A 970-nucleotide genomic window follows, 5' to 3' on the forward strand; every position below is an offset into this window, starting at 1 on the left:
TTCGGGTGATGTTATTCAGTGGCAGTCATTCTGGGACCAGTTCATTTCCTACATTGATGCAACTGACATTCCAGTGATTAGCAAGTATGCATATTTATTGTCACTGCTGGAAGGAGATGCCAAGAATGTGGTTAAAGGATTGGCCCACACTAGTGCTAATTATCAGAAGGAGAGATACGGCAGGGAAGAATCATCTTTACCCATGTCCAAGCTCTTCTGAATGGTAAACTTAGCATAAGTACAAGTGGTGAAAAGACAGTGACGCAGCTGTGAAATCTTCGTGATGAAATTCTTACACACGTTCGCAGTTTAGAAGCATTAGGCGTCACTGGGAAGCAGTGTGAAGTGTTCCTCACTCCAATTATCCTCTCCCGTTTGCCTTACGACCTGCGGCTAGATTGGGGATGGACATGAGAGTGATTTAGACTTTCTCTTCGACTTCCTGTATAAGGAGATCTCAAGATTAGAGCGGTCCGAAGCCTTCAGAGGAAAGAAGAATGTTGCTGAGGGAAAGACCGAAAGTAGTGCCCCCAAGGAGAAGTTTTCTGCTGCAGCCCTTCATACCTCGTCTAAGCAAGAACCTCCTGTCTGCTGTTTTTTGTAAGAAGAAACACGTCTGAAAACTGCTTCAATGTGCAGAAGTTAAGTGGGCAGGAACGAGGTGAGAAGATTAGAAGTCTAGGTGTCTGCTTTAAGTGCCTTAACAGTGGACACTTCAAGATTCTGCAAGGCTCAGATAAAATGTGCAAGCTGCAAAGGAAACCACAGTACCCTCATGTGTGGTGTCAAATTGGACTTTAGCCCAAGACAAGAAGAAGACAACAAGGGTCAGAAGTCGGACAACGTAACACTCATGTCTAGTCAAGGTGGTAGTTGTAGTCATACAGACAGCCAGGATAAAAGTATGTGGTACTGATGGTAGGGTTGTTACGGCTAAAGTGTTGTTTGATAATGGGGCCAATAGAAGTTA

This window comes from Penaeus japonicus, unplaced genomic scaffold (assembly GCF_977035675.1).
Source record: "Penaeus japonicus unplaced genomic scaffold, GWHDUDI00000001_assembly GWHDUDI00000023, whole genome shotgun sequence".
In the NCBI taxonomy this organism is placed as follows: Eukaryota; Metazoa; Arthropoda; class Malacostraca; order Decapoda; family Penaeidae; genus Penaeus; species Penaeus japonicus.